The 20,809-nt window shown below is 47.2% G+C and overlaps 1 protein-coding gene across 2 annotated transcripts in view; it reads left to right on the top strand.

Moving 5' to 3' along the window:
- The first annotated feature begins 597 nt into the window (after positions 1-597).
- CASK (peripheral plasma membrane protein CASK) overlaps positions 598-20,809 on the top strand; it is a 942,297-nt gene continuing 922,085 nt past the window's right edge. Inside the window, exon 1 of one of the 2 annotated variants that reach the window (XM_069317358.1) lies at positions 598-773. The gene's annotated coding sequence lies outside the window, so the exon portion shown is untranslated. The remainder of the gene's footprint in view (positions 774-20,809) is intronic. The other variant, XM_069317359.1, reaches the window with a different exon arrangement.

Below are 20,809 nucleotides of genomic sequence, written 5' to 3'. Positions count from 1 at the left end.
TTGAGAGATGGCTCGAGGTAATTGTCACTTGAGGTTGATGGTAGACAGCTGGGCCTTGGGTGGCGGGAATATTTTGAACGCTACTTTTCAGCACACTGGTGAGACTTTGTTATGAAGATTCAAGTGTAAATAAGGAGAAAACACAGTTTATGCATATTAGTAATTTATTTGTTTCATTCAGTTGTGATTTAGGTACACATTCAGTCAGCAGCACTACTCGAAGGACAAAATGTGAGTCGTGTAGCTGTCGTTGTAAAAGGAATAAGACTGTCTACCTATGCTTCTCAGGCAGTTCCCACCAGCACCGCGTGGCGGCGTTGACAGCACTAGCGTAGAATGGATGGCTGGCCAGCCGTACGATACATAGTAATAGGATAGTCTTCTTGGGTCTTAAGCCAGATTTTAATATTTGTAAAGATTTACGCGGCACTTATATAATATCGCTTTAAATTATATTTAGTACCTTCATTCAAATTTAAGTGAAGCAGCTACGTTTTCACATTAATACTAAACTAGTCGGCTCGGGACGTGTGCAGTACGATAGCCTCCCGCGCGGCCTCAGGCAACCCAGAGACGAGCCTCGTGTATTTGATCCGAGTTGGTAGGAGTGGACGCTGAGTTCCCTAGTGTGTGACCGACCTCAGTGATATTGTGTTGCTCCTCAAGCCCTGGTGATTCTACGTCTTCCTCCCCGTCCTCTACCACATCTTAACTCCAGCATCTCTTAAGGTGTAAGTTGCGTCAGTCTCCAGCGTGGGTGAGGTTTGACTGTGGTAAGTATTTCTCGGGTTTTCGCCTGTATTTGTCTCGGGGTGACAAACTGTGATGCCTTTACTGACAACCTTAGAGCGGAGGGCACTTTACTTGCCCACTCACTTTGTGGATTTGTTCAACCAGTCGCTTTGTTTGTTGGTGGGGGGGGGGGGGTCCAAGACATTAGGCTGTGGTTGACAGGTCTCACTCGCGACGGTGTCTGGATAATATAGTGTATATGTTTATTAATTAATGATAATTATTTATTTTACAAATTAAAGAGGTTATATGTTAGGTAAAGTTATTACATATTATATAAAGCCGGTGTCACGGTGTATACATCGGTGTCACGGTGTATACATCGGTGTCACGGTGTATACATCGGTGTCACGGTGTATACATCGGTGTTTCGTCCATCTTTCTGAGTGAGGCGATGAAAATTAAAACTCCCGGTAGTACAGTTGGGTGCGTTCTCGACTTACAATCGGGAATTCCAGGTTCGAATCCCGGCCGGGATTGAAATGGTTGGGGGCGTTTCCTAACACCTAATGCACCTGTTCACCTAGCAGTAAATAGGTCCCCATAAGTTTAGTCAGCTTGTTGTGGGTTGTATCCTGGAGAGGGTCAGGAGCTCGACCTTTTGAGGAGCCTTAAATGTATATATAATATATATATATATATATATATATATATATATATATATATATATATATATATATATATATATACACTGGCTGCCTGTCCCACGACACAATCAATTGTATCAAGTACAGATCGTGTCAAATTAATTAATTTATATACGTTGAGGAACTGTTTGCTTGACCCCGCCAGGCTGAGTGACAGGCTGATTGATGAGAGGGAAGCAGTGATTGCAACCGAGGTGCCAGAGTCAGTTTGGGTGTGATGAGTGACGGCTGTCTGTGGGGGGGCGGGGGTGAGTGCCAGTGGGTGAAGGTTGAGGTTGTCACTCCTGGCACTCTGGACGTGGCGGATGACCGAGTTACCTGCACTTAATAGCGCCTATTTGTAGAGTTGGTTTATCGTTCCCTGTCTGGTAACGTGTATTCACCTATCTTCACCACAGCCTCCTCTTCCTGCCTCTATCCTCTTATATCCTTCTCTGGGTTTTCTCATTCACATCACAGCATCCCCAGGCCAGCTTGCACCGAGCTCAAAGAGTAAGACAGCTCTCGAAATTTACTACAGGTAAATCCTGCCCTCCATTGTGCTCTCTCCTACCATACCATTCCACTCTCCTCTTCCCCTTCCTCACCATTCCACACTATTCCTCCTATTCCACTCTCACACTATCGTCACTAAACTCTCCTCTTCCGCCACTCTTCTCACCCACTACCTCTCGTCGCAAGTGCTAGTAGTCCTCTTAACTTTAAACTGCTTGATACCTGGTTGATGGGGTTCTGGGAGTTCTTCTACTCCCCAAGCCCGGGCCGAGGGCAGGCTCGACTTGTGAGAGTTTGGTCCACCAGGCTGTTGCTTGGTTGCATCATAGTCTGCAACTTGCAGACGATAACAGGTCGACCAATGCAACACTTAACGTGCGTTCTATATTGTCACCCTGTATTCGTTCACTCTACCATTGAAAATGCACCATCAATCATGGAAAGCTAATGACACCCTTCGACTTTGTTCTTAGTTTTCCTGGGTCAATAACCTGAGGTAACTGATATTAAACTGGGCAGATGTCCTGACTTTTAACGCCCGTTGACATGTGCTGCAGGCCGCTGACTTTACCCCAGGGGACAGGTGGGACAGGTGGGACAAGGTAGTTAAGGATATTATCCTCCCTATCCTTGGATACGTAAGGTGTTTATTACTTGGAGGGAATTCCCATAATACACTAATATTCGTTGATCATGAGTTAGTTCAGACAAAAACAAAGGTGGGGGGGGGGAAGGATATATCTGTGATATATCACAGATATATCACAGATATATCAAACACTTGCCAGCATACTCAGCATACCAGACAGGATTATAATGATTATTCAAGGATTTGGCACGTTAAAGTGTTGTTAATTTAGTAAACATCATTCAGTTCATCCTAACTTAGAAATCCCTGTTAATGACAATGAATATAATACGTAAATAATATTGAACAAAGGGATAGGTTAATTACAAGTGTATCCAGGACCAAGGGGTGGACCTCTGCCATCCCGCCTATCCCCCACCTCTTTCTATTCTCCTGCACTCGTCCACCGCCGAGAACACCTACCCTTCAGAATCCCAGGACTTTTTTTCTTATTAACACCTTTAGGTACATGTGCATTTGTACAGCTACCCTAGACTATATAACGGGGGAGTACAGTAGCTACATGATGCTAAAAAATCCCCACCTCACAGGATGGTTAGTCATACAGAGGCATGTGATCAGTAGTCTGCACTGGCAGACTCGGCACTGCTATTTATGAGAGCAAAATCTGTCTCTCCACATAGACATAGATTCTCTTTCAAGTACCACTGTGGAGAAAGTACCACGTGGTCGCCGTTGTTCATGAAATGTGAGGTTACTGTAGCCTGTGTCACCTTCCCTGAGGTTGTGTGAGTGTGACCCTCGTGCTGTGGCTGTTATTGATATAGACCAGACCTCCCTCCTGCGTGTTGCTACACTAACGTTTATTCAGCATTAATTCAGCCTTGTATATCACCGAAGTTAATGCAGTTAGCTCGCTTCGTGTAGGATATTGCACAAATAAATGCTTTGCCGCGTGAATGCATAATTCATAGGAATATTTTAATTTTGAATTGTGACGACACGTATATTAGTAATGCAGTATATAAAAGACCAATTACCCGCTCGTTCGGACAGCAGCAACAGCGCGTTCGTGTGGGGGGGGGGGGTGTTGATGGCTTTGATAAACCGGCCCATAGGTGATGAACAGTGAACTGTGTCGGATATTGGGTCAAACTGTCCGTCTGTTATTGTCTCTGAAATGTACGAGAGTTTTGTGAATTGCAGTGGCAGCGAATTGGTCACTCCAGACCATTAGAGTGCGCTATGTTCTGAGAGTTTCACTCAACCCCAGCTCTTAAGGATCAATATCTGGTTGTAAATTGGTTATGAAAAGTTGTTAAAGAGCAGCATTAAAGGTGTTTCAGGAGAGGGTAATTAAGGTTACCTCAATAGTTTATTGGCGAACAAGCAAGCATTCTTTAGACTTAAAGATTGTCCAGGACTAAAGTAAATTCTCAGTGTATTTACATGAAGAAGCGGGAACACCTGTCCGTGAGACACCAAGAAGCGGGAACACCTGTCTGTGAGACACTAAGAAGCGGGAACACCTGTCCGTGAGACACCAAGAAGCGGGAATACCTGTCTGTGAGTCACCAAGAAGCGGGAACACCTGTCTGTGAGTCACCAAGAAGCGGGAACACCTGTCTGTGAGTCACCAAGAAGCGGGAACACCTGTCTGTGAGTCACCAAGAAGCGGGAACACCTGTCTGTGAGTCACCAAGAAGCGGGAACACCTGTCTGTGAGACACTAAGAAGTGGGAACACCTGTCCTTAAGACACCAAGAAGCGGGAACACCTGTCCTTAAGACACGAAGAAGCGGGAACACCTGTCTGCGAAGGGACGTCAGAGGGACAGACAGACGACAGACAGAAGAGCCTGGAGGATATTGATGGAAGAGATCCAGCTGGCTCCGTCTCCCTCCTCCCAATTAAAGTTTTCTAATTAGTGATCGCCTTGAGTTAGCAATAATCAGTTGTGTGGTAAGTATTACTGCACCGTCTGGGAAGTGTTGTGATCAGCTGACCTGTACACAACACCCTTAGTGGCATCCCCACTTCCTCTTCTCTAGCAGGCAGGCTGGAGCATACCTGGTATGCCCCATTGATTCTGATTCATCTGATTGTTGAGCCCATTACTTCCATAGTGACATGTAGCATTACTTGAATCCCTTCTCACAGACCCATGCCCCACCCACAGCCCCATGCCCCGGCCCACAGCCCCATGCCCTACCCACAGCCCCATGCCCCGCCCACAGCCCCATGCCCCGCCCACAGACCCATGCCCTGCCCATAGACCCATGCCCCACCCACAGCCCCATGCCCCGCCCACAGCCCCATACCCCCCCACAGCCCCATGCCCCGCCCACAGCCCCATACCCCGCCCACAGCCCCATGCCCCGCCCACAGCCCCATACCCCGCCCACAGCCCCATGCCCCGCCCACAGTCCCATGCCCCGCCCACAGCCCCATGCCCCGCCCACAGTCCCATACCCCGCCCACAGCCCCATGCCCCGCCCACAGCCCCATACCCCGCCCACAGCCCCATGCCCCGCCCACTGCTCCATGCCCCGCCCACAGCCCCATGCCCCGCCCACTGCTCCATACCCCGCCCACAGCCCCATGCCTCGCCCACAGCCCCATGCCTCGCCCACTGCCCCATGCCCCATGGTGGCCCCGTCAGTAATACCATCCTCCCGACAGTGACCCCATGAGAGCCCAATGTAAATAATCAGAGAATGGTCCCTGTGGCAAGTCAACACGCGAGCGACTGCAGGTCCTCACATTGCATGGAGGCTCTGCACTTCTAGCAACCCGCCCTTCACCCACTGCATTTTTTATGCATTCGTCACCATCGTAAAATTTGTGGTGGTTTATGGTTATTAAAAACACCTCAATATTGACGCTTTCTGGAACGTTGTAGTATTGGCTAAAGCAGGTTAGTGATTGCCTAGTTTATTAACGCTCTTTAGTCTGACTCAAAGCAGGTTTGAAGAACAAACATTATTTAGTTTATACTTAAGAAGTTAACTATATTCGTAAAGGGTTAATTGTCTTTTCCGGGATCTTGATGGAATTTAATAATATAGATGGAAGAGACGAGCATTTTTCGAGCTACGTGGTGATACAGTAACACATAACGAGCTACGTGGTGATACAGTAACACATAACACAATGAAATTTCTGTATCATAAGTAGAATACCCATAGCTATTATTTTTAATGAAGGGACGGAATAAATTATCCTCAGGCTACGCTCGTCCGGTCTCCGGTTGACCTAAAGACACAGATGTTTTAACATACAAGGTATTCAAAATCGGTATCTCCTCAAATGTAAGTTAATATTAATATATATATACATTTGGTGTATAGTTGGGCCTAAATTAGGTTTTTAGGTTCAGTTTGTAACTGTTCGTAGTACACTTATGAAGCATTTACAGAGCTACGATTCGAACAGAACTCGTCAGCAAAGAAGTTCGAGATACGATTCGAGTCCGCACGTCATCATATGAGAGCCGTGTGTAAAGTGTCTCATTCATAAACAGGAAGTTTGGCGGCTGGATTAACGAGCATTTAGCCCTTGTTGATGAGGCCTGGCTGCTTGCCTTGCCACTCGGTAAAGGATCGAACTTACAAACTTAACCAGAAACGTACGAACCCGAACAACCCACCTAACCTGTCGAATCTGATGCATAGAGAACGTAGATATTGGTCAGCATTTATTTTTTTACAGTAGGTTGCATTTGTAACGTTGTTACCATGACGTAAAAAATGCGACCAATTACTTGGAAGAACGGGTTGTGAACCACCCCCTGAGAGGACGGGTTGTGAACCACCCCCCTGAGAGGACGGGTTGTGACCCACCCCCTGAGAGGACGGGTTGTGAACAATCCCGAGAGGACGGGTTGTGAACCATCCCCTGAGAGGACGGGTTGTGAACCACCCCCTGAGAGGACGGGTTGTGAACCATCCCCTGAGAGGACGGGTTGTGAACCATCCCCTGAGAGGACGGGTTGTGAACCATCCCCTGAGAGGACGGGTTGTGAACCATCCCCTGAGAGGACGGGTTGTGAACCATCCCCTGAGAGGACGGGTTGTGAACCATCCCCTGAGAGGACGGGTTGTGAACCATCCCCTGAGAGGACGGGTTGTGAACCATCCCCTGAGAGGACGGGTTGTGAACCACCCCCTGAGAGGACGGGTTGTGAACCACCCCCTGAGAGGACGGGTTGTGAACCACCCCCTGAGAGGACGGGTTGTGAACCACCCCGAGAGGACGGGTTGTGAACAACCCCGAGAGGACGGGTTGTGAACCATCCCCTGAGAGGACGGGTTGTGAACCATCCCCTGAGAGGACGAGTTGTGAACCACCCCCGGAGAGGACGGGTTGTGAACCATCCCCTGAGAGGACGGGTTGTGAACCATTCCCTGAGAGGACGGGTTGTGAACCATCCCCTGAGAGAACGGGTTGTGAACCATCCCCATTGAGGACGGGTTGTGAAGCATCCCCTGAGAGGACGAGTTGTGAACCACCCCCTGAGAGGACGAGTTGTGAACCATCCCCTGAGAGGACGGGTTGTGAACCATCCCCTGAGAGGACGGGTTGTGAACCACCACCTGAGAGGACGGGTTGTGAACCACCCCCTGAGAGGACGTGTTGTGAACCACCCCCCTGAGAGGACGGGTTGTGAACCATCCCTTGAGAGGACGGGTTGTGAACCATCCCTTGAGAGGACGGGTTGTGAACCATCCTCCCTGAGAGGACGGGTTGTGAACTATCCCTTGAGAGGACAGGTTGTGAACCATCCCCTCAGAGGACGGGTTGTGAACCATCCCCTCAGAGGACGGGTTGTGAACCATCCCCTCAGAGGACGGGTTGTGAACCATCCCCTCAGAGGACGGGTTGTGAACCATCCCCTCAGAGGACGGGTTGTGAACCATCCCCTCAGAGGACGGGTTGTGAACCATCCCCTCAGAGGACGGGTTGTGAACCACACCCCTGAGAGGACGGGTTGTGAACCACCACCTGAGAGGACGGGTTGTGAACCACCACCTGAGAGGACGGGTTGTGAACCACCACCTGAGAGGACGGGTTGTGAACCACCCCCCTGAGAGGACGGGTTGTAAACCACCCCCTTAGACTACTCGGTAACACATCATTATACAATCACGTACTGCCGTACAATGACACAATACAAGCGTGTCGTCCAAACGCGAGCTGTTTGCTATACAAGGGCGTGCAATTATGCAATTGCCTCCTTACAAGCACAGGGTGCCGTGCAGCAATTATACAAGCATGTCATCATACAAGCACGTGGCATAATGTAAACACGTGCCTCCTTACAAGCACGTGCGGACCATCAAAAACACATGTACAAGCCAATTTACATGTAAATAACATTAACCGCGGTGTGTGTGTGAGGCAGGGAACGACCCAACTACCTCGTCACCCCGAGCACACACACACACACGCAGATCACTGACCAATACACACGTGTCATACACGTGTGAAGTGCGAGTATCCCTGCGGCACGTGTTCCCGCATGTTTGGGTCAACACGTGTTGACCTCTATTGGCACTACGTACGAAGAATGATATTCATATTTATAATAGTCGACGTCATTAATACTTGATGGAAACTGCATCGTTGAACACCGCTTCCTCGAGTGTGTCAAAAGGCGTAGTTTACATATAATGGTGTTTCACTAATATCATAGTGTTGTCACAAACAACATTGTAAATTTAGTAAGTCATTATATCAGGGCTTCTGTAGTCACAAAATGCGAGCCCACTTGCCTGACTACAGACGTGGGCAGACTATTTACTTCCAGCAATAAACTGGCGGTGGCAGCTGGTGCAGCCGCAGGTCTATAGTGCGATCATTTATACTTACTTATTGTTAAGTTTGGTAATGTGTTACCCCTGCTGCTGCTGCTGCTGCTGCTGCTGCTACTGTTGCTGCTGCTATTGATGCTGCTGTTGCTGCTGCTGCTGCTGCTACTACTACTACTACTGCTGCTATTGCTTCTGCTGCTGCTGCTGCTGCTGTCTTGAGCAGTGGCCAGGTGGAGATAGCAGTGATGTTCCCGTTGGTATTGTGTCCATATTGATATAATACCTCACAGTATTCTTTACCGGTGAATACAAGATCCAGATCATTTATACGTTCTCGCGCGTTGATCAATATTCTTCGCATGCTGGGGCCGGGTTTGCATCTGCTCGCGTGTATTCTGCTACACTCTACCTGCATCTGCAGGTAGAGTGTAGCAGACACAGGTAGAGTGTAGCAGACACAGGTAGAGTGTAGAAGACACAGGTAGAGTGTAGCAGACACAGGTAGAGTGTAGCAGACACAGGTAGAGTGTAGAAGACACAGGTAGAGTGGGTCTCATGAATGGTCATCAACGTAAAAGCTAAACGTCATGTAGTCACGTGTACTTCATTCTAGCTACGACGTTGCATTTCAATTTGGCGATAACGATTGTCGATATAAATGCTAGCAGACTATCCCATAATGATCAAATGCAGATGAAGATATCATTATAATTTATAAGTTACAAAGTACTAAAAAAAATCATGTTTCTCCCAATTTGAGCATCAACAAGCAGTCCACAAATTAAACTTAGCGAATATATATGTTAACTCTTGTGCAGATAGATATGTATACTCGCCTTAAGCGCTCAGTTTACAGTTTCTGTCCCTTTCCGTGGTAATCGATTCATAGTTTTTTGTTTTCCTTAACCTCACCACTGGGGAAAAAAATGCAAGTGGAGACATGATCACGACATACATATCCTGGTGGCTTTAAAAACTGAGCAGAACAGAAATTCTAAACATAAACAAGGGGTCAGAAGGAGAAGGAATGAGGTAGTATCTAGGAACTACATAGGGTGGGGATGTAGATCATCACTCCTACTACTGGTATGTAAGAAACTTTCCAGTAGTAGGTATGATATGAAGCAGAAGAGTGGGGAACCATTTAAAGTCGAGGCCCAGGAGCTGAGACTCGCTCTTCAAATAATAAAATAAAGATACATTCTGAAGACACAGCCATCTCACGTTGGAAAAGTATTCTTACGTTTGAGTGAAAATGCATATATTAAGAAAGCTTTCTCCTCCTCACCGGGTGGTAATTAAACTCTTATGAAGACCTGGACGCCACTAAGAGGTCAGAGATAATTATTCAATTTAGATCGCGAGTCTTGATAACGCTTGCACTGTCATATGACCTAATAATGGCAACCTCACAAGGTTTTTGTCTTTTCTGTGGCTTAATGAGGGCACCTTTACGGGAGTATTGTTTCTGTGACTTAATGTTGGCAGTTGTTATAGAACATTTATACTAGTGTGAAGTAATACAGATATCACATTCTTGTAGATGTACGCGCTTCTGAAGGAACTCAAGTGCTTATTACACCAATTATATAATTACAATATTTTACAAGCGAGTTTGTTTGCAGAATGTTATCAACAATACGCTTAACATTATGGGCTAGTAACACAGCTATTACTGATAGCCTATATAAAATGTTATTGATGTAACTTGTCTTTGGCATGAGATCCTACATTATCAGTTTTCATAGTCCCAGTTGTAATGATTTGCAACAATTATTGAGTTCTTGTGCAGCGTTATTGCAGGGAAGACGCGCCATTAAGGCCAAAACGTTGCACACAGGCCAGGAGGGTTACGTCGGCCTTATTTGTGGAGGAGAGTTGTATCAAGACCGAGGGGACACAAGTGAGGCAGAATGATCCTGTTCCCAAACAAGCCCCCCCCCCCTCATCCCCAATACCTCTACAGATGCCAGTCAACAATCAACACCCAATTCTGTCTGTACGCAAGTTTCCTCTCGTCCTTATCCTGTCGGGGACCACCCATCCCATCCATACACACACTACCCACAACCCAACTGGGTCCCCATACCACCTTATTTCGTCCGCACAACACCCCCCCCCCCCCCCCCCCCCCGTTTTAAATCTCCTCTCAAACTCAGTCCCCAGCAACCCCTTAAACAGCGGGTACCAACCCTTTCCGTCCCTCCCCCCCCCTCCCAGGGGAGGGGTATCAACCTATTCCGTCCTCCCAGTAATGGGTATCAACCCTTTCGGGGCCCCCCTAGCAGTGGATACCAATCCCCTTCCGCGCCCACAGCAGCGGATACCAATCCCCCCCGCCCCCCTCAGAAGCGGGTACCAACTCCCTTCCGCCCCTCTGAAACCAGCAGGTACCAACCCGCCTCAGTTTTAGGTAATGCGGTCGTTCACACACCCGCCACGAGACACTTCCGGAGACCGCTCAAATATCCGCTCTCCGGTCTACCACATAACATCCGGATAACTAACATTTCCTAAACATTGCACGATTGTCAGGCCAATGTACGTCTAAGGTGTAGTCTGTACCGTATAAGGTACGTCTGTACGTCTAAGGTACGTCTGTACGTTTAAGGTACGTATGTACGTCTAAGGTACGTCTGTACCGTCTAAGGACCCAACCAACCAGATGTAGAGTGAATGCTGCCCAACATGATGGAATATCAAACAAGATAAATATTATCATGGGAAGGACATGACAGACTGGATTTTGAGACGTGAGACTTTGAGATATGAGTGTCTGAAAGGAAAAAAAATGGGAGACGCTTCGCTTATCGTAGACGGGAGACAGGTCGCGCGTCCCAGACGGGAGGGAGACAGGTCGCGCGTCCCAGACGGGAGAAGGGGAGGAAATTGTCAGGGGAAAGCGCCAAGCCATTACGACTATATTGCACTTGGAAAGGGGTTGGAATGGGACGGGGGGAGGGGGGGAGGGGGAAGGAATGGTGTCCACAACCACTTGGACGGTCGGGGATTGAACGCCGACCTGCATGAAGCGAGACCGTCGTTCTACCGTCCAGCCCAAGTGGTTGGGTCCCAGACGGGAGAGACACAGGGCGCGCGTCCCAGACGGGAGAGAGACAGGTCAGGCGTCCCAGACGGGAGAGAGACAGGTCAGGCGTCCCAGACGGGAGAGAGACAGGTCAGGCGTCCCAGACGGGAGAGAGACAGGTCAGGCGTCCCAGACGGGAGAGAGACAGGTCAGGCGTCCCAGACGGGAGAGAGACAGGTCAGGCGTCCCAGACGGGAGAGAGACAGGTCAGGCGTCCCAGACGGGAGAGAGACAGGTCAGGCGTCCCAGACCCCTAACCCACACACCTAAAGATATTATGAGCAAAGACTAAAGCTACACACATATTTTTGCCTTATCCTAAGAGCTTATATAAGATATTCTTTGAACTTCTTAAGAGGAAACTTGTCAGGCATCGTCGTACTCATCAGCTAAATGGCGATAATTGTGAATGGTTCTAACGATTAACATCACGATAGTTAAGATCAAAATACCTGTGGGCTTTCCGCTGGACAAGTTCGTGCTTATTGCGACTACTGTGACTTTTTTCCCGCTTTTCAATCTGTTAGAAAAGTTTAAATCTGTGTCCCTACTAAATCCCAGACTCCTACCTTGAGGTGATTCCGGGGCTCAGCTACCCCGCGCCCCGGTCGTCGACCAGGCCTGCTCGTTGCTGGACTGGTCAACCAGGCTGTTGGACGCGGCTGCTCGCAGCCTGACGTATGAGTCACAGTCTGGTTGATCAGGTATCATTTGGAGGCGTTTGTCAAGTTCTCTCTTGAACACTGTGAGGGGTCGGCCAGTTATGTCCCTTATGTGTAGTGGAAGTATATCCTAAGTGTATCTTAAGATACAAGTAAACAAAGACAGACTGCTAAGATACAAAGACAGAGAATGGAGGAGAGCACAACATTTAGAGACCACAGTAAAGCAAATGTAACACAAGTCGAGATAATGAGGACCTTCTAAGATTCTTTAATGAGATAGTAATTCTTCCTCATCTCTCATATTATTAATGAGCGATGGCGAGGCTCCCTCACAATACCACCAACACCTTAAGGACTATCCGTGCCATTACTACACACCCTTGATAATTGCTCCTTGTCCAACGACTTGGTTAGCTCATTTTTACTACAGAAACAACCCTCCGGAAAATATCTTTCTGCTGCTGCCTGAAACTCTTCTCGACTTCTCAAATCCCGCTGTGGTAGCCAGATTGCTTGGGTATCGGGCCTTGTTAATTGCAGCTATATACTCATTGTTCGTTCCACTCATTCCCACTCTCTCGTTTGGATTCCCCCCTCCCCCCCCCCCCCCCCCCCCAACCACGCGGTTGTAAGGATTTTCCCATTCCCTTTACCAACCTTCCTCGCCTCTTCCCCCCTAGCTCGACCATTCGTCATCTCTCCCCCTCTCCAGCCCTTCGTTTATTTTTTCTCACATCTCTCTTGCCCCCCTCACCCGCCCCCTACCTCCCACACCTGCCTAACCCCCCTCACCCGCCCCCTACCTCCCACACCTGCCAAACCAGTTCCCACAATACATTACAAAACGATGAATTGCAGACCTGAACACCCACTGGGAAAAATGTAATGACCCTGCACACAGATCAAAACGTGTGCATAAATATCCAGGTGTGTATGTGAATGTTAACAGTATTCATACAGATATCTATACATGCTGAAATACACGTGAAGAACCTTACAAACACTCGCAGTTCCACGCAGAAGAGAGCAAGCTTAGCTACCAAACACACAGACTTACTGTCAGCAAAGCGAACAGCCCGACTATCACAACTCAATATGTTTATTGTTTGTGATGTGTGTCTATGTATGTATTAACACGATGTACTGAACGGGGTGAGAATAGCTTGAGCTACCTCATCCTTTTGTGTGTATTTTACCTCAATAAACTTATTTCAATTTCAATCATAACTCATTCTGTACTCCACATTTCTAAACAAAAAATTCCCTGACATGTAACTCTCCATCTTTGCTTCCTCTGCCCATACACACAAAACAGCTCTTCCCGTCTATACCGACATAACCCTCAGCTGACTGCTCTTCCTTGCAGTCATCTGTGAAGGAAAGAATAAAGCCCATTGCTTCATAAACCTCTGAGATGGGTCTTTATGCTGCAGTGTGATCACGGCTAAACGATACGTCTCGCTCCGGATTATAGGGCCATGTTATATCTTTTATGGTTAGATTATACGTATTGCTTATCGAATTATGGTTATTGCTATGGGTCAAATTAACCGGATCAGGCGCTTTGTATAGAATCCGTGCCACGGGAGGCAGGCAGCCCAGAAGAACCTCTCCTCTTACAAAGAACGTCGCATCTCGCTCGTATGCGTTACATAAGGCCAAAAATCGTCGTACTTGAAAATGAAACCGGTTCGCGAAAGTGACGTATTGTCCCGTTTTCTGTTTTGGGTCCTCTGGTAGGTTAGGAGAGAGGAGCCTTTAAATTGACCGTTTTCTTGACGTTGGGAAGCCTTAGGACGGGCTGGTCTAGAAAGCCCTGAGACAAGGCTACATTCCACCAAGAGCTGCCCAACCCATCAACTCTCAAGGGAGCCGGTGGCTGAGCGGACAGAACACTGTACGCGTGATCCTGTGGTCCCGGGTTCGATCCCAGGCGCCGGCGAGAACCAATGGGCAGAGTTTCTTTCACCCTGATGCCTCTGTTACCTAGCAGTAAATAGGTACCTGGGAGTTAATCAGCTGTCACGGGCTGCTTCCTGGGGGGTGGAGGCCTGGTCGAGGACCGGGCCGCGGGGACACTAAGCCCCGAAATCACCTCAAGATAACACCTTAAGATAACTCAACTAATACGTCTAATTGTGTACGTTATATTCCCCTAACGTTCAATGTTGTTGTATTCTGAATGTTGTTGTGATCTGAAGCGCGTTTCACATATACCACTAATGCCATTACATTACTCCTAGGTTTTATTTTGGGATAAGAGTCCTCTACGTTGTATACCATTCTACTGGTCTCCTGTCCTCATTGTTATCACCTTGCACGTACTGGGATTAAATTCCAGGATTCATTTCCCGGGCCAGCTGTGCAGCCTGTCTGTGGCTGTGTGAAGAACACCCAAACTTGAGGCTGGCAGCCATGTTTTTCAGCTGGAGAGACGTAAACATAGCTGGAGGCAGTTAACCAAGGCAAAGTCAATATTTAAGACCACTGTTGCTTAGAACTTTGTTTAATTTTATTAACACAGTGTTTTAATGCGAGTTTGTTGGCTAGAGCAAGCTATCTTAGAGTCAAGGCGAGGCTGGGCGCTGCTTCACACCCTCCGACCTCTATTATCAGGCAGGTGTCACTTCAGGAGAGCCTGGCTTTATCCAGACCCCTCCCTCTACACACACACACACACACACACACACACACACACACACACACACACACACACACACACACACACACACACACACACACACACACGCACGCACGCACGAACACAGTATGTGGGGAGCCGGTGGCCGAGCGGACAGCACGCTGGGCACGTGATCCTGTGGTCCCGGGTTCGATCCTGGGCGCCGGCGAGAAACGATGGGCAGAGTTTCCTTCACCCTATGCCCCTGTTACCTAGCAGTAAATCGGTACCTGGGAGGTAGTCAGCTGTCATGGGCTGCTTCCTGGGGTGTGTGTGGTGTGGGGAAAAAATAGTAGTTGAAGAAACAGTTGATTGACAGTTGAGAGGCGGGCCGAAAGAGCAGAGCTCAACTCCCGCAAGCACAACTAGGTGAATACACACACACACACACACACACACACACACACACACACACACACACACACACACACACACACACACACACACAGGGCAAGAGCTACGAAGAGAGGTTAGAAGCATTAAACATGCCAAAACTAGAAGACAGAAGAAAAAGAGGTGATATGATCACTACGTACAAAATAGTAACAGGAATTGATAAAATCGACAGGGAAGATTTCCTGAGACCTGGCACTTCAAGAACAAGAGGTCATAGATATAAACTAGCTAAACACAGATGCCGAAGAAATATAAGAAAATTCACCTTCGCAAATAGAGTGGTAGACGGTTGGAACAAGTTAAGTGAGAAGGTGGTGGAGGCCAAGACCGTCAGTAGTTTCAAAGCGTTATATGACAAAGAGTGCTGGGAAGACGGGACACCACGAGCGTAGCTCTCATCCTGTAACTACACTTAGGTAATTACACGTCTGGGGCGTCTGGTAGCTGAGCAGACAGCGCGCAGGATTCGTTATTCCGTGGCCCGTGTTCGATTCCCGTAGCTACAGTTGATTGATTGAAAGTTGAGAGGCGGGTCGAAAGAGCAGAGCTCAACCCCCGCAAGAATAACTAGGTGAATACACACACACACACACACACACACACACACACACAGACACACACAGACACACACACAGACACACACACAGACACACACACAGACACACACACACAGACACACACACACACACACACACACACACACACACACACACACACACACACACACACACACACACACACACACCTATCGATTGAAGGTTGCTTGGCGTGTCCAAAGAGCTGAAGCTTAACTCCCACAAGCACCACCATTATGTGAGGACAATTAGGTGGGTACTCGCATCCAACACAAAAATGACGTGAACGAGTAATGCCGGGGATGATAACAAGGAAGGAGAGGGTGCCTTGAGCAACCTTAAGGAATGGTCCAACATCTGGCGGCTACACATCTTAAAACACCGTCAACCCCCATGACCTTGGGAGTCCAATTGAACCTCACAAGCCTTACTCGATCGCAAAGAGCCCGCATGACATCAACATTCGTCTTGCTGATTGGCGTCTCGTCTTGCTGATTGGCTAACGCTTCTCCAGTCAATCTATCACATTTACCACCTTGTTACCTGCCTATATGCTACGACAGGTCAGGTGCCTGATAGAAGTGCAAGAGAGAAATGGGTGGGCGAGTTGTATATTTTTGGAATGAAAGAAAACCTTCGCTACAGCATCCGATACAGTACAAGGACAGATAAGGAAAAAGAATCAATTTAGGAATGGCGGCACATGATCAGGGGATCTCGTGAAAACTGAGCATCCAAATGAGTCACGGAGGCATTACAAAGAATTTGTCAGACAAGCTATGGAATGCACTAGAAAGTGATGTGGTGGAGGCAGACCCCATATACCAGTCAACTAAGTTGTGAGAAGCCAAACCCAAGAACCATCCCCGGTAAATACAACTAGGTGAGTACATAATGGACAGGCAGAAGTGAAACGTAAGGAGCAACGGTGGAAGGGGAGCACCTAAGGGACAGAAGACATAATTACTCTTGAGGGGAGAGACCTTAGAGTGTTTGTGTTACCAACGGGGGACCCAAAGAAGAGTCACAGGAGAGTTACAAGGGTCCCACGAGGGTCCCACGAGGGTCCCACAGGAGTCCCACAGGGGTAAGTGATGCGGTATTATAGTCAATATTTTTCATGATATATATGAATGATTAACCAGAGACATAAACTCCTTTCATTGTTACCTTACGATACAAAACATACAAGAAAGATAAGGAAACTACAACATCTGAACATGCGGAAAATATGGACCAACAAGTGACTTCTTGAATTTAAATCAAGCAAGTTTAAAATAATGACGTTAGAAACTGAAGACATAAGGTACCAAATTGGAGAAAACACTTAAAAAATTCAAGAAAATGACCCGAGTTGATAAAGCCCTGAACTTGTCACCAGCAACACACAGAGTGAATATCATCAGCTGCATATGTAAGGTTGGGCAATGTAAGACCAGCCTTAGAAATCAAAACAGAAGGGACGTGGAAGAAAAAACCTTTCGAAGGCTGTATAATATCCACTGGTTGTGAGATCGATTCATTTGTATGCTGCCTCAACATGAATCAACCTCCCCAAGAATCACACAAGAAACCCAGAAAAGGTTCAAAGTTATGCAACAAAACTCGTTCATAGTTAAGGGGACTTACCTGCGAGAAATCCCGAGGGGATTGGACCTCGCCACACCAGAAGAGAAGAGGAGATATAGTAGCGACATTAGAGATATTGGACTTTTATTAACTAGACAGTGCTCCAATACACATACCATCTATCTCTCTCACACACACACACACACACACACACACACACACACACACACACACACACACACACACACACACACATACATACATACACATACACATACACACATACACACATACACACATACACACATACACACATACACACATACACACATACACACACACACACACACACACACACAAAACATTCTCCAGTCGACAATATATCTTAGATAAGTCGCGCCACAACATTGTCGCTTGGATCGTCGACTTCCTATGGCATGTGGCCGAGTGGACAGCGCTTGGGTCTTGTAATCCTAGGGACTGGGTTCGATCCCCGGCGATGGCAGAAAACAAATGGGCATCCATTCACCCTGATGCTCCTGTTTCCTTGCAGTAAATAGGTACCTGGTAGTTAGACAGCTGTTATGGGCTGCTTCCTGGGGATGTGTGTGTATGTGTGTGTGTGCGCGCGCGCGTGTGTGTAAGAAATATATGTAGTAGACATAATAAAGGAAAATAGATTGGTTAGAAAGGGAGGGTCCAGGAGCTAATAGCTCGATTCTGCAGATACAAATAGTAAAGACACACACACACACTCACAGACACTCACTCACGCACACGCACATACACTCACGCACATGCACATACACTCACGCACATGCACGCACACATCAAACATTAACTAACAATTTTACCAACCTACCAATTAGGTCCACCAAATTACCACACCCAACACCCACTTTATGAAGCTACTGATCAATCACCCAGTCATCTACCTTGCTGGCTTGTATCACGTCTTTCCCTTCCCATTTTCACTTTTCCTTCTCCATTCGTATAACCTAAAATTTACTTTCCTATTCTCATTTCGTCGTCGTCTTCCTTTCGGCAAGTCTCGACTACCTCGTCTCCCTCGTGATCACAAGCTGCTACCCTCGCCCGAGGCAGCTTGCCAACCGCCCCTATCCTTCACATTATCAAAAGAGGCACATTTAAGTGGTCATGGAGTGCGCGGTCTGTGGTGGCAGGGTTGGTGGAACATTTTGCTGACGTTGTTACTCTGTGACTGAATATATAGCTAACATACCCGAGTGTTGATGTTAGGTCGTTTGACCTGACATCTGATCAGGTCAAATGGTGACCTGAGTGTTGTTTGGTGTGATTGTAACTGCACCAAACATCGTATTAGAGCAAACTACGTCAATTCGATAGTGGGATAGAGACTGCACATGTGGTGGACGTACAAAGTTATTAAGTTTTCATTGAGATTAACCCCTTGCTTGCCTCAATATGGCTTTGCTCTTTACTCATATTTCTCTCCAAGAACTCTTTGTTCTCTCACATAAAGTTTTAACCACAAAAAGGCCGGTATAAATGTACATATATTTTAGCTGGGCTGAGCTACAGCTCTTGGACTAGCACTGATGTAAAGAACTGATCAAATCACATTAAAATTGTCCAATAACTATAATTCGAGTCTCCCAACATTGCAAAAAATCGGTGTGAAGAAGATGGAGTGACTTTGAGTGAGGTTTTGGGTGAACTGATGTCAGAAGATCTTACTTTTAAAGAACACAATAAAGTAGCCGTCACACCTGCAAGAAAAATGACAGGTTGGATAACAAGAACCTTTCACACTAGAGATGCTATACCGATGATGATACTCTTCAAGACGCTTGTGCTCTCTAGAGTGGAGTACTGCTGCATAATGACAGCCCCTTTCAAAGCTGGAGAAATTGCTGATCTGGAGAGCGTGCAGAGATCCTTTACTGCTAGAATCCACTCAGTAAAACATCTAAACTATTGGGACCGACTAAAGAGCCTAAATCTGTATTCTCTTGCACAGGCTGGATACATAATAATTTACACATGGAAAATAGTAGAGGGGCTGGTCCCAAACCTGCACATAGAAATAAAATCACATGAGACCAGAAGACATGGCAGGATGTGCAGAATACCCCCGTTGAAGAGCAGAGGTGCAACAGGTACTCTGAGAGAGAACTCTATCAACATCAGAGGCTCGAGACTGTTCAACACGCTTCCACTACACTTAAGGGACATAACTGGCCGACCCCTCACAGTGTTCAAGAGAGAACTCTATAAACACCTCCAAAGGATACCTGATCAACCAGGCTGTGACTCATACGTCAGGCTGCGGACAGCCGCGTCTAATATCCTGGTTGACCATTCTAGCAACGAGGAGGCCTGGTCGAGGACCGGGCCGCAGAGACGCTAAGCCCCGAAACCATCTCAAGGTAACTTCAAGGTAGGTAGCTTCGAAAACTAACTCGTGCAAGTGCTTCCTAGTGCTCCGTTGTAAGTCATACTATATGATGATCTGGTCACATACTGGGTCCGGCGGTGTGTTATGTGATGAATTGGTCACTTACATCCCAGGTCAGGCAGTGTATGTAATGACCAGGTCACATCCCAGGTCACCAGGTATGGTGAACTGGGATGTGACGTGGTACGACACGTGGATACATTCCCAGCCTCCGCTTCTCTCGGTCTCATGATACAGGAGTAGGACACGTGGATACATCCCGCAGCCTCATCACAATGACTTTCACTTTAATGTTCGATTTGTTTGGCCGAAGTTAACACTTATGTATCAAGACATTTGATATAGGTTCCAACCCTCTATTAGTCTGCTCGAGGGGGAAATGACCTACATACTAGGCCGTAAAAATAAATTATAATAGAAAATTGCTCTGCCAGAAGCCGGTAAAGGACCTCCAGTTTTCGTTTTCCAGTAAAGTGTTCAGTTTCCTTCGTGAGGACAGAGGCTCGTATACCATATTTCACCGCCAACCTTCTTTCCGGAGTCAGCGTGTTCTGCTCAAGGAAACGAAAATAACGGGTTATTGTTTTGCTCTATCTCGACTTTAAATATATCGCGAGTCGTCTGTCTGGCGACCTATTTCCTCTATGCCCTCGCCAACTCCGTGAAGTAAAGACGACGGCTCGTAACTTTCTCATATGAGCCATTCCGTCGTATTTGTACTATTTCTTCAGTTCAATAGTTCCTCAACTATTGAACTGTTCCTCAACTATTGAACTGTTCCTCAACTATTGAACTGTTCCTCAACTATTGAACTGTTCCTCAACTATTGAACTGTTCCTCAACTATTGAACTGTTCCTCAACTATTGAACTGTTCCTCAAGGCTGATTAGCACAACGAGAGGCCCAAGAGATGCCAGTTTTGGTCTTCAGCACCCCAGTGTGGCGTTCCAGAGGGGAAACGCCTGTTGTGTCCTAGGTTCATGTCTGAAAACTGGGGAGCTCCAAGAGATTCACAACCTTTAGCCTTTCGTTGCATTCGCTGCTTGTATCGTATAACATT

Source organism: Procambarus clarkii, chromosome 87, assembly GCF_040958095.1.
Source record: "Procambarus clarkii isolate CNS0578487 chromosome 87, FALCON_Pclarkii_2.0, whole genome shotgun sequence".
In the NCBI taxonomy this organism is placed as follows: Eukaryota; Metazoa; Arthropoda; class Malacostraca; order Decapoda; family Cambaridae; genus Procambarus; species Procambarus clarkii.
This window is presented reverse-complemented; position numbering and strand designations above follow the sequence as displayed.